Genomic DNA, 13915 nt, shown 5'->3' with positions numbered 1-13915 from the left:
AGGTTATTCAAATGTTTACTTTTTCCTGAGGACATTGTTCATCTGCGGATAGAAAACAATGAAAGGGTATTCACAAAGGTTATCATTTTTTGCTACTGACAGTATATCCTTTTTCCACAGAGTCAAGTGGTGGATTCCAGAGTGGAATATAGTGAGATGTCGCATAGTTAGGTGGATACTCTTTCAGAGTTCTTGACTTAGGTGTCATAACTGATACAGGAAAAAATAGCAAAGTAATGCCTTGTAATTTTCAAACATCAACCTAATAGAGAAACTTTTGGGTGTTGAAAACTAAGTACATTGTATCTCTTAAATATTAATCATAATTAAATCTTAGCAAAGCATAAAATAGTAAAACTAAAGAAGTTTGTGTTCTGAAAAAGCTAAACTTTTTGCCCTCCTGAAATTAAAGTTCATATATTCATAAGGCCTTGAGTGCTTTTCTAGTTTTGTATGCATCAGTTTTGGAAATAGCATCAATTGATGAGCACTTAACATCTGGGAACTGCATGTGAGTAAGAAATCATTTCTACCCTGAAGGATCTGGTGAAGTGATACAGTGTTTACAACACTGTTTGGTTTTGAAAAGCTCTGGGGCACCTGGTGGGTCAGTTGACTGAACATCTGGCTCTTGATTTTGGCTCAGGCCATGATCTCACAGTTTGTGCGATTGAGCCCTGCATCTGGCTCTGTGCTGACGGTGCGGAGCCTGCTTGGGACTCTCTCTCTCCCTCCCCCTCTCCCCCACCAAACTGTGTGCACGCTCTGTCGTCTCTCTCAAAAATAATAAACATTTAAAAAATAAAAAATAACATAAAAAGCTCGAGTATAGTCTTTGAGGGATATACAAATGTAGATGAGACCCATAAAAATATAGATGGAAAATGTACTTCATTCTTTAGACACACAAAGTTCCCATAGAGTATGTGCCGGATAGTATGTTAAGAAAAATTTAAGTCTGGGGCTAAGGAATGAATATCTTTATAAGTAAACCAGATTTAAGAGGGGAACTAAAAGATGGATAGATACAATTTCCAGTGATGGAGAAAGAAGAGGAAATGTATTCTAGGGATACAAAATTGTTAGGATGCAATGTACAGGGTATAATGGCCAGTTCAAGTGTGTTCAGCTCATAGAGTAATCTAGTAAAGAATACGTATTGATACTTTAGTAGTAGATTAATATAGAAGCAGGGTTTATCGTAAGTGGAATAAACTGTTGTGGTTATTGTCTTTCAGTGCCAGGCAGCCAATTTTATAATGTGCTCTGTGACACTGGGGATGAGAGTCATTTCTATGTTTTCCTCACTGGCTGGGACGCAATGGTGTGTGACTAAAAGGTCAGAGAGGAGAAAGGACTCTGCCTCCAGCCTTCTGTCAGTCATTTCAGCATCACCAGACAGCAGCAGCTCCAGTGCCATTTGCTTGCACTTTCCCAGGTGGCCCAACAATTAACCATAAAGTTCCCACCATACTCCAACACCTCCTCTTTCTCCACCCCTCCCCCCCCAGTCCCCAGCCATGTCCCAACATGTCATCTAAAATCTGCCTTGGTAGCCAACACAGTAGCTTTGCTGAACTCCTAGTTTCTGCTGACACTTCTGACCCTATATTTCTCAAGACTTAGTGGCCATAACTGATTCTTATGGATCCCATTTTTACTTGAGCCTTTTCATATCTGAGTAACCCATCATCTTTATTAAATGATCTGTGTCTGAAATGCCAAGCTTGTTTCCATTTCTTGAATATACCTTAACTGATACAGAAAACATTGAAAGATTTTGCTCAGTGTATGTGGCATAAACAGTCATGTGCTTTTAAAAAGTATAATTTTATAGTTTGCAGGATTGATAGGATGTGTGCTAACTGGAAGTTTGGCAGCCATTTGGGAAGACTGTTAGTAATTCAGGTAAAGGGAAAAGAACTGTTAAAAAAAGATTGAGTGACATATTAACTATAGAATAGAAATACCAGTGGGTTGAGAACCTGAGGAAGTTAATCTAGCACATGTATATCACTATTAAAAAATATTTGGCCTTGAAAGAACACATAAATTCCATAACATCTGAAAAAATATGTGCAGTCTCTAGATTTTTTTTATTCTGACAGAGAAAATTACATACTCATTTATTTATTATTTTGAGATGTCAATGGATGAAGTAAAAATCCAAGGAAATTTTGATACAGTTAGAGTATTGCTAGGAAAACTAGGTATTGATATGGTTAACATTTTTCATGAATTTGTGAATCTTCATTTTGCTATAATTGCTACCAAATAAATTTCTACAAACTCACCCACTAGGATGGATGCAGATTTCATGAGTTCAAGGCTGTATGTTCACTTTTGAATTACCAGTGCCTGGTAAATAATAGCTGCTCACTAAATATTTATTGAAAGAATTAATCTATATTTCAGTATATCTATTTTTATTTAACTTCTATACAAACCTAATTTAAAATAGTTTTGTTCTAAAGTTCAAAGGTCTTCTGCAAGAAAATTTTACCTATTTAATTTCTCAAATTCCTAGCCTACTCCATTAGTTACTCTTGTTATATTATCTAGACTCTAGTACTATGAGGGATGTATTTGTAGTAACAATCTTGCCTTTTTATAAACTGGCTCAAAATTCACTGTGAATTGCCTTATAAACAAACTAGTAAACCATGTAATTTGTGTAAATTGAATCTGTACTGAGATCTTAAAATCAGGGATTTTAGAGGTTGATTTTGCAGATAAATATTTGGGAAAGAGGGAAATGAAAAATAGAAACTGCTACTTAGAATTGGTAAAAATTGTTGGAAAATTTTTCTTTTTACTTTTTTTTGGTTTTGTTATCTGTGCTCTGACTTTTCTCTGTGAACACAGGATATAGCTTAGGGAGAAAATGGGGGAAATTATTATTGAAAGTGATGTTGCTTTGCTTCATAGAAAGCAGGAAGCAATATACTTTTTCCAAGTAAATATAATCCTGTAGTTACATTAACCTTTATCTTAATATTTCTTAACCATGACTTCTGTGTATAATACTGCAGGAATTATGTAGGGGTTTGCCTGGAATTTTTTTATGCCTTTAAAAATTCTTATTTACAGAAGATAGAAAACAAAACAAAAAATCTAGCATGCATCCTCCTAGATTAGTATACATATTGTTTAAATTATAAGGATAGTGTATGGTGAAACAGATGTCATACTCATCTTCAGAAAACAAGAAAAAAGAATGTTTAAAAGTTTGTTTAAGGGTATCAATGAACTAAAAATAAAATCAACACTTAAGAGATTCAAACTGAGAGAAGGCAAGGACCAAATAGGTAAGCAGAACATTGACAAGAACTTTCTCTGTCTTGACCACATTTAGCAAAACAGATGAACATGATTTTCAATTTCACAGGAATACAGAAGAGAAAAGAAAAATGCCTAGGACGGGCTCATGGTAGAAGAGACCACTCAAATGGGAGAGGACTGTCCTCCCCATCCCTGCATAAAATTGGAATCCACAAAATTTAAATCATCAACACAGTGAAGTAGAAAGTGCACCTCCCAATGACACTAGTAACAGGGAACTCTAAGAAAAAATGCCTGTCCTGAAACTTTATGTTTGAAGTAGAGAGAAAAAAGAATCACTCCTGTGTGTTTTAATGATAAACACACTCCTTAATGTGTCTATGGCCCAAATTTTTACTAAATAGAAAGTTCAAAACCCTAAGCTCACAACTTACATTCAAATGGTCCTAGGTTGGATCTCCAATACCCTTCCAAACATATGGAAGCAAGTGCAAATATTCTATAGAGAATCACATTCAGCAAGATATCAAATAATTCCTGTGGTAAATTTTAAGGAAAATGAGCTGATTTCTAAACTTAAAAAAACACCAACAGAAGCAGGCATTACTAGCTAGAATCAGAAGAAATAATAGATCTCACATTCACATGCAGAGACATTAAATACTGGCTATAGCAAACATTAAATATAAAACACTTAGGATAAATATATTTAAAGTAATAAAATTAAGGATAAAAGATATGAGAATGAAGTACAAGACATGAAAAGTGACCAGATATGTCAAAATGAAACAAAAACATAAAATAATGTAGAAATATGGGATTTTTTATTCCATAGAGTAACCTTATTCTTCTCAAATCCCCCCACTTGCAACTAAAAAAAAAAATGCCTGAACATAATGCAACAAAAACAACAAAAAATAGAAAGATTCTGATAGGTGGAACAAAGGTCAGACTGTTTAGGAGCCATAGGACTTGAAAAATAAAACATTTAAACATACAATTGAAAATCATTCACACTAAGAACAAGGGAAACCACAAATTGAATGAGAAAAGAAAGTCAGCAGATGCCATCAGCAAAATAAATCATATGGTGTAGTTATCTGACCAGAATTTTAAAGCAGCCATAGTGAAAATGAAATTTACAAAGCAATTATATATCCTCTTAAAACAACTGAAAAAAATGATTCCAGCAAAGAAATAGAAATTATACAAATAATTCAATGTTAATTATAGAATTGAAAACTAAAATAAAATAAAAACAGAACACAACTTGGGATGGTTTTAGTAGTAGACCAGACATGGCAGCAGATAGATGCTATGAACTGAATGACAGATCAATGGGATTTACCCAGTCTGAAAAGCAGAGAACATAATTTGAATAACAAAACAACAAAATTAGCATAGCCTCAATAATCTGTAGGCCAATAACAAAAGAGCTATCTTTTGTATTCTTTCTAGAGATGGCCACTCAAGTGTGGCCACAAAAGGAGACACAAGAGAGGCACAGGGAAACAAAGTTCATTATACTTACAGATCTTAGAGAAACAGTCACTGCATGCCCTGAGCAGTCCTTAGGGGAGTTAGCTCAACCAAACAGTTGCAAGCTGAAACAGAGGTGTAGGGTTTGTGGACAAGTGCCTTCATTGGGGATCAGGATGCAGTATACAAGCAAAGGTGTGAGGGAAAGTCACTGATGCATTTGGATGTCACTGGGCCATAGTCAGGGGAGAGTAAGAATTTGACTTCTTGAAGCAGAGAAGAGAGAGCTGGGACTAGAAAACTATTCAAAGAAATAATGGCTGAAAACTTCCTAACTTGGTTAAATACATAAATCCTAACACTAAGGCAGGTGAATGAACTCTAAAAAGGAAAAATTAAAAGAAATCCAAATCCATACCAGGGCACATTATAATTGAACTTTTGAAAACTAAAGACAATAAAACAAAAAACTCTCAAAAGTGGCCAGAGGAAAACAACCCATTGATTATAGAGGAACACCAATTTGAATTATGGCAGATTTCTTATGTGAAATTTATAGGGACCATAAGGAAGTATATGATACTTTTCAAGTACTGGAACAAAAATGTAACCATAAAATGTTTATCCAGTGAAAATAAATATCATGGATGAAGGGGAAATAAACACATCTCAGACAAAGGAAGACTAAGGAAATCTGTTGCCAGTAAACCCACACTTGAGGAAGTTTCTCTTTATTGGTAGAGAAGGTAAAGCACTTTAAAGGGAAAATTTCTAAACTTCAGTTGATGCAGTAAAACATAAATATGCAGTAGACTGTGCTAAGTTAAATGTGTATATTGTAATACTTAGACCAACCACTAAGAAACATACACCAAGCAGTATATTGGGGGGGGGGGGGGGGGAAGCTAATTAAGTCAAGATGCAACCCTATCAAAAAAAAATCAAGTCATTAACAGGAAAATAAGGAAAGAGAAAATGAGGAAATAAATTAAATACAGAAAATTGTGATATTTAACAAATGAATACTGAAAAACATATAGTTAAAACATGCAATTAAAAGATGGAGGTTGGCAGAAAAGATTTAAAAAGGAAAAGCATAATCCTAAAATACCTAGGAATAAACCTAACCAAAGAAGTGAAAGATTTGTACTGTGAAAACTATGAAACACTGATGAAAGAAATTGAAGATGACACAAAAATATGGAAAAACATTCATTGCTCATGGATTGGAAGAAAAATATTGTTAAAATATCTCTATTACCCAAAGAAATCTACACATCTAATGCAATCCCTATCAAAATACCCACAGTATTCTTCACAGAGCTAGAACAATCAATCCTAAAATTTATATTGAACCACAAAAGACCCCAAATAGCCAAAGGAATTTTGAAAAAGAAAAGCAAAGCTGGAGGCATCACAATTCTGGACTTAAGATGTATTACAAAGCTGTAGTAATCAAGACAGTGTTGTACTGGCACAAAACAGACACATAGATCAACGGAACAGAATAGAAAACCCAGGAATGATCCACAACTATATGGCCAATTAATCTTTGACAAAGCAGGAAAGAATATCCAATGGAAAAAGACAGCGTCTTCAACAGATGGTGTTGGGAGAACTGGACAGCCACATGCAAAAGAATGAAACTGGACCACTTTCTTACACCATGCACAAAAATAAATTCAAAATGGATTAAAGTCCTAAAAGTGAGACAGGAAACCATCAAAATTCTAGAGGAGAAAACAGGCAGTAACTGCTTTGATATCAGTCATAACAACTTCTTACTAGATATGTCTCTTGAGGCAAGGGACACAAAAGCAAAAATAAACTTTTGGGACTTCATCAAAATAAAAAGCTTCTGCACAGCAAAGAAAACAACCAACAAAACTAAAAAGCAAGCTACAGAATGGGAGAAGATATTTGATAAAGGATTAGTATCCAAAGTCTATAAAGAACTTATCAAATTCAGCACCCTAAAACACATATTCCAGTTAAACATAGGCAGAAGACATGAATAGATATTTTTCCAAAGAAGACATAAGATAAATGGTCAATATACACATAAAAAGATGCTCAACATCACTCATCATTAGGGAAACACAGATCAAAACTGCAATGAGCTATCACTCACACCGGTCAGAATGGCTAACATTAACAACACAGAAAACAACAGGTATTGGCGAAGATGTGAAGGAGGACCCCTCTTAGACTGCTGGTGGGAATAGCAAGTGGTGCAACTACTCTGGAAAACAATGTGAAGGTTCCATATTTTTATTTAACAAGTTAAAAACAGAATTACCGTATGATCCAGCATTAAAATATTTACCCAAATGATAAAGAAAATACTAACTCAAAGGAATACATGCACCCAATGTGTATAGTAGCATTATCAATAATAGCCAAGTTATGGAAAGAGCCCAAATGTCCATTGGCTGATGAATGGATAAGGAAAATGGGATGAAATCTTGCCATTTGCAACAACATAGATGGAGCTAGAGAGTATTGTGGTAAGTGAAATATGTCAGTCAGAGAAAGACATCTAGCATATGATATCACTCAGTATGTGGAGTTTAAGAAACAAAACAAATGAATATAGGAGGGGAAAAAAAGAGGAAAACTTCAAACAGACTCATAATTACAGAGAACAAAGTGATGGTTATTACAGTGGGCAGGAAAGGTGGGCAGGGGGATGCACTAAGTAGGTGATAGGTGTTAAGGAGGGCATTTGTTGTGATGAACACTGGGTGTTGTATATAAGTGTTTAATCACTAAATTTATATACCTGAAACTAATACTGCCCTGTATGTTAACTAATTGGAATTTAAGTAAAAACTTGCGAATAAAAGGAAAAGCAGAATCCAACAATATTCATCTATAAGAATTTTACTTCAAGGAATAGAGGGGAGCTTCCTCAACCTGATAAAGAACATAGACAAAAACCTACAGCTAACATCATCACTTGATGGTAAAAGACTGAATGTTGAGGAATAGTCAATAATGTCTGTTGTTTCCACTCTCATTCAACAAAATACCTGAATTTCTAGCCACTGTAATAAGAAAAAGAAATAGAAGAATATATATTGGAAAGGAATACTAAAATGATCCCTTTTTGCCCTTAGCAAGATTGTCTACATAGAAAATGCCAAAGAATCTAAAAACTTTTTAATTAAAAATAATTAAGCAAATAACCTCCTAGAACAATAAGTGAGTTTTTTAATGTTGCAGGATACAAGATCAAAACATAAAATAAATTGCACTTTTATATATTAACAATGAACATATGGAGACTAAAATTTAAACACAATGCCATTTAAAATTTCTCCAAGGAAAAGTGAAATAGTTAGGTACAAATCTAATAATGCATGCATAGGCTATGTATGCTGAAACATAAAAATGTTGAAATACAGGTGCCTGGGTGGCTCAGTTGATTAAGTGGCCAACTTGGTTCAGGTCATGATCTGGCAGTTCGTGAATTCAAGCCCTGAGTTTGGCTCTGTGCTGACAACTCAGAACCTGGACCCTGCTTCAGATTCTATCTCTCTCTGTCTCTGACCTTTCCCTGCTCATGTTCTTTATCTCTCTGTCTCTCAAAACATGAATAAATGTTAATTTATTTTAAAACATTGAAATAAATTTAAAAATACCTGAATAAATGCATACACATACCATGTTCATGTATTTGACAGTTCAGCATAAGAAACTTATAAATTCTCCACAAATTAATATATAAGTTTGATGATATTCCTACCAAAATCCAAACAAGGTCTTGCATCTAGAATATATAAAGAGCTCACAAAAGTAAACAATAAAAAAATTAAAAACTGATTAGAAAAATATGCAAAAGACATGAAAGATATTTCATCAAAAAACAGGCACCAATGGCAATTACTGTATGACTCAGAAATTGTACTCTTAGGCGAAGAATGAAATGCATGTTCATACAAAAACTGATTCCTAAATGTCCATAGCTCCATTTAACTCTTATCACCTGTTACCTTTTGGTCCAGTGGCTTCTGCCACCATTAAGCTGGACTCAGCTGTGGTTCTCTGTGTTTGCTTATCCCTCCAGCCTTTAGGTGACAGTTGCCCAGTGACTTCAAATTTCTGATTAATCTGAAAAAAAGTTACTGATTATCAGTTTATTCAGCCATTTTTTAATGTGAGAATGACAGTGATGTCTTCTAATACCTTTATATGTCAGAGCTTAGAATATAAGTCAAGAAACTACCTGTTTTTCAACCAGCAAGTCACTCTTGAAAATTCTCCTCAAATGTCAACTATTCCCTGAAAAACTTCCCTGTAATTTACTTCCCATTTTTTCATGACTTACCTCAAACTCTTCTTGAGTATTTTAACCCTACTTTTGTTAAGCTGTCACTTTTATCTGTAACCTTTAAATGGCTTTGTGGGATTTACCTATTTTAAAGTCCTTGATTTTGGAAAACAGATGTCTTTCATCTTTGTATTTACAGTGCCCAGCACCATATCCAGCACATAAAACATGATATAAAACATGATTTTCTTGTGTAAGGATAATGGATATTACGAAGACTATAATGCCTAACCTTAAGATGTCACATGTTTTAGTAGGAGTACCAGAAAAACTCATAGGAATTTTATATGCAATGTGCGAAGTACAATAATTGCCGAGTGCATGGGTGCTATGAGGATCAGCAAGAAGAGAAATGACATGTTTTTTAGAGGAAAGGAGACATCTTGTAAAAGAAAGAGTTGTAGGGAGCCAAGCAAAGCAAGAGATGGTCATAGGTGAATCAGATAGGGCATCTTGAGGAAGAGTGTGAGAGTGAGTGATAGCATGGGTTGGGTACAGATGTGCTGATCCATGTGCTGGCTGAAGCTGAGCAGAATTCTTGACATCATCACATTTCTTGATGAAGTGGAGGACCACATCATTTGCTCTGAGTGAATAGGTTGAACAAAGTGGGAGAACCATGAAGTCTGAAGTAAATTTAAAAAAAAAAGAGTAAGAATAAAACTTTTTTACACAGTGAAGGAAACCACCAACAAATAAAAAGGCAATCTACTGAATGGGACAAGATATTTGCAAATGATAGATCACCTAAGGGGTTAATATCCCAAATAAAGAATGTAACATAGCTCAATACCAAAAAAAAAATCTGATTTAAACATGGGAAGAGGACCTGAATAGACATTTTCCCAAAGAAGACATACAGATAGTTAACAGACACATGAAAAAATGTTCAACACCACTAACCATCAGGGAAGTGCAAATCAGAACAACGAGATAATACCTTGCACCTGTCAGAATGGCTAGAATGAAAAAGGCAAGAAATAACAAGTATTTGTGAAGCTGCAGAGAAAAAGGATTGCTTGTGCACTGTTGATGGGAATGTAAACTGGTAAAGGCACTGTGGAAAATAGTATGGAAATGTCTCAAAAACTTAAAAAAATTACTAGGGGAGCCTGGGTGGCTCAGTTGGTTGAACGTCCAACTTCGGCTCAGGTCATGATGTTGCAGTTCATGAGTTTGAGCCCTGCGTCGGGCTCTGTGCTTACAGCTCAGAGCCTGGAGCCTGCTTCAGATTCTGTGTCTCCCTCTCTCTCTGCCCCTCCCCCACTCATGCTCTGTCTCTCTCTGTCTCAAAAATAAATAAAAACATTTAAAAAATGGCATTACTATATGATCTAGTAATTCCACTACTAGGCATCTATCTACCCAAAGAAAACAGAAATGCTAATTTGAAAAGATACATGCATCCCTATGTTTACTGCAACATTATTTACAATAGCTAGGATATGGAAGCAACCTAAGGATCCAGTGATAGATGAATGGATAAAGAAGAGGTGGTATAGATATACAATGGAATATTATGCGGCCATAAAACAGATATTACTAGCTTGCCATTTGTGACACCATGAATGGACCTAGAGGGTATTAAGCTAAGTGAAATAAGACTGTGAAAGACAAATACTGTATGATTTCACTTATATATGGAATCCAGAAAAACAAAACAAATAAATCAACAAACAAAAAGAAGAAGAAGATCTGTAAATGCAGAGAACAAACTGATGGCTGCCAGAGGCAAGGGAGTGGGGTGATTAGCAAAATGGGTGAAGGGATGTGGAGATGCAGGCTTCTAGTTATGGAATGAAGTAGTCACAGGAATAAAAGGTACAGCATATAGTCAGTGATATTGTAATAGTGTTGTGGCAGATGATAGCTATACTTGTGGTGAACATAGCATAATATATAGAGATGTTGAATCACTTGAAACTAATGCAATACTGTGTGTCAATTCTACTCATTTTTTTTTTCAAAATTAGGATAATAAACTTTGACACAATAAGTAGGGGACAGTGGCTTAAAACAATGAGAGGCAACTTGAAAGGAACAGAGAAGAATTTCTTGCACAAGGCAACATGAGAGATGGTGTATAAGTAGGAAGATGTTGTATATATGTGGGGCAATTATATGTGTGGGACATACAGCACCCTACAGAAGAAACAGAACCTTGAGTGGAATCATGATAAAGAGAATAGTGATGAAATAGACAACCTGACGGGTTTCCACTACAATATTTACTTTTGGCATTGGCGTTCACTTATCCTACTCAGTGGCAGCTAGGGTAAGAAACTGATGAATTTTGTGGCTGAATCTACTTAACACTAAATACTTTTCATGTTAACTCCATTGAAACAATTCTGGCTTCTTAAGTAATCTTTTCAACAGCCTCCTGTTGGATCCTCGTGGTGTTTTTCTCTTTTTATTCTGATACGTTCTCATCATGACCACCAGATGAATCACCCTAACCACTCCCTCGCAAAAATTCATTCCTCTGATGTAAACTCAGAATGTTTCAACATTGCTTGATCTAGCTGCTGATGTTCTTGTTGCAGACAAGTTGAACTGACTCAAGCTACTTGATGCAAGATAGTATCATTCAAAAAATGTAAAGTGGTTCCTACACTAAAATAAAAGACAAAAAGACCAAGCTTAGAAAGGTTGGGAAATAAGTCAATTTTAATATCTATATAGAAACATATGAGGGTGTTTTTCTTGGAATTTTTCAAATCCATTAGCTTCACAGAGTTTGGGAATCTCAGCTTTCTAGGGAGAAAGTCTGGTTGGCTAAATTTAGATCCCCTTGGACTTGGGAACAAGGTGTTTTTATTTACATTGCAGCAAAACTGTATCCAAAGAAAAATCAGAATTTGTTACAAGAAGATGGGGAACTGGACACCGAGTAGGAGTAAACAGAAGCTAAAACAAGTCCAAAACAATAAAAAACTCAGATGTGCTTTGAACATAGCCCAAAAATTTTAGCCTGATAGGCAAATTCTTTATTGTTTTTTTCCTGGTTTCTGTATACTCTTTTGGTGTCCTAAAATGTTTCCAACATTTTTTATAAACAAGTCAGAAAATGTGTAACAAAAAATGGTCCATTAATTTAATTAATCACTTTCCTTTTTTTAAATTTTTACATCTTTGGTCTCCTATCTTGGGTAAAATGAAACATAGTGTTGCTGCAGTTTGACTTCCCTGGGTAATAGTATCCAGATGCTCTCTCTATAGCTTAAGGCTCTCATGAGAGCCTCAGGTGAACATGCACATCTTTCCCAGATGATTGAGACTTGGAAAAACCAACCTGGGTTTTGAAGGAAAACAAAGAAAAGAAAGAGGTTTGCCAACTCTTCCTGAATTTATTAATTTTATGCAGATGTGGATAATTGATCATTAAACTGGAGTGCCCATCTGCCAAGCTTCGGGCTAAGGGTTGGAGCTGTAGTGGCCAAACAAAAATTTCAGAATCCTGCCCCTCATAGAGCTTACAAGTTAGTGAGATTGACAAAATACTAAGCAAATAAACAGCAAATATATTGTACAGTTAATAATTATCCTAAACCATAGGAAAGCAAACCAAAAATACTCAACAGCAGACTATTAAGTTTACATAAGGTAAGATCAACTGTTTAGAGTATTTTCAGCATTTGGACAGATCCCTATACAAACACATTTATTGATGTTGTGATAAATTTGGCAATGTTTCTTATTCCAAATATTTTTCAAAGAACTAAAGCTACAAAGGCAAATAAGATATAGTCCTTCCTTCATTGAGTTTATGGTGTAATGAGGGAGAGCCACAGAAAAACTAACCATAATAATATATCGTGTTTCACTATATATATATATATATATATATATATATATATATATACACACACACACATGCATTGTATAGTTAACATAGTTATTAAAGTGCATAAATTAATGCCTCTATTAATTATTCTTTACCTTGGCATGAAGTATATCTATTACAAACTATTAGTTGCAATAATTATGCAAATGCCAGAAATAGATTATAACATGAAACAATGGAAGGAATCTTGAATTTGTAGTTTAATGAGGATATTAAATTGTCACGAATTCTACCTCTGTGTGATTTAAAGTTAATATAAATTATTGACATTTCAAGTGTTAGGTACATCAGTACTGATTAAACATAGATTAAGCAATTATCTGTCCTATTGCCATAGGCATTCTAATTTCATATCTTAAATGATACTTCTCTATTGAAAGTAGAGAGGCAGTATAGCAGAGCTGTTGAGAATATGAGGTCTGAAGTTAGCTTATGAAGATCCAATGCCTTTGCTATTCATCGGAGGTTTTGGTCCTTGAATAAATTAATTAACTTCTCTGTACTTCTGTTTCTTCATCTGAAGATTGGAAGTAACAACAGTATCTGCCTCATAAGATAGTGTGACAAGTAAATAAGGTATCATTGTTTAGTAGACGCTCTCAGATTAGTGGCTAACATAAAAATATTTGCTTTTCCTGAGAGTGAACATATTTTTGGTGGACAAAAAAAGGAAACATAAAGTTATTCTGAAGGTGTATGTTCTTCCAAGCTTTGGTTGTTGTATTTTTGGAATAAATCTTTCCAAGAAAAAAAAAGTATGCTACAGGCTTTAGTTTTTCTTCATTTTAAAGAATATATATTTTGTTTGCCTAAATTTTCGTGATATCACAGATTCCCCAGATTATCACAATGGGTGGCAATTTTTGCCTAACAGTTTGACGTCAGTTCCTATTGACGTAAAAGTGCTAATGTGCCAGGGTTTCATGGAGCTATTAAACCTCAGAGTCATTTTTAGATAAATCATCCAGGGCAAA

The sequence above is a fragment of the Lynx rufus genome, unplaced genomic scaffold (genome assembly GCF_022079265.1).
Source record: "Lynx rufus isolate CCGP_SWC_20201006 ecotype Redwood Valley unplaced genomic scaffold, mLynRuf1.p SCAF_4, whole genome shotgun sequence".
Taxonomy (NCBI): Eukaryota; Metazoa; Chordata; class Mammalia; order Carnivora; family Felidae; genus Lynx; species Lynx rufus.
Note: the sequence above shows the minus strand (reverse complement) of the source record.